The sequence below is a fragment of the Octopus bimaculoides genome, chromosome 17, assembly GCF_001194135.2.
Source record: "Octopus bimaculoides isolate UCB-OBI-ISO-001 chromosome 17, ASM119413v2, whole genome shotgun sequence".
NCBI classification, from domain to species: Eukaryota; Metazoa; Mollusca; class Cephalopoda; order Octopoda; family Octopodidae; genus Octopus; species Octopus bimaculoides.
In genome coordinates, this window is record NC_068997.1 from 50706408 (window position 1) to 50707231 (window position 824).

The window sequence follows — 824 nt, forward strand, 5'->3', positions numbered from 1 at the left end:
ATTCTATTGGTCTCTTTTTGCTGAACTGCTAAGTTACGGGGGATGTAAACACACCAAAATCGGTTGTCAAGTGATGGTGGGGGGACAAACACAGACCCACAAACATAAACATGACAGGCTTCTTTCAGTTTCCGTCTACCAAATCTACTCACAAGGCTTTGGTTGGCCCAAGGCTATAGCAAAAAACACTTGCTCAAGGTGCTACACAGTGAAACTGAACCCGGAACCTTGATGGGCTTTTTTCAGTTTCTTAATTCTTTATTGCCCACAAGGGGCTAAACATAGAGGTGACAAACAAGGACAGACAGAGGGATTAAGTCGATTATATTGACCCCAGTGCGTAACTGGTACTTAATTTATCGACTCCGAAAGGATGAAAGGCAAAGTCGACATTGGCAGAATTTGAACTCCAAATGTAACGGCTAACGTTTCTGCCAGCTCGCAGCTTTTTTCAGTTTCTGTTTACCAAATCCACTCACAAGGCTTTGGTTGGCCCAAGGCTATAGCAAAAAACACTTGCCCAAGGTGCTACACAGTGGGACTGAACCTGGAACCATGTGGTTGGCAAGCAAGCTTCTTACCACAGCTACATACTGTTTCAACCAGCATTAACAGGCTGAGAGGTGCAAGTCAAAGGAGAAATGCAGCTGCAAATATACTGCTGGCATTGACTCGTAATCCTCACACTTGCAATATCTGCAGGCTTCTTTGCAAATTTTTGGAAAGACTCAAATACTACATGTGACATAAGTACTGTGACTGACAAAAGAACATGTAGGTTGTCGGATTCTCATGTTATCAAAACCAACAGGAGACTCCATCGT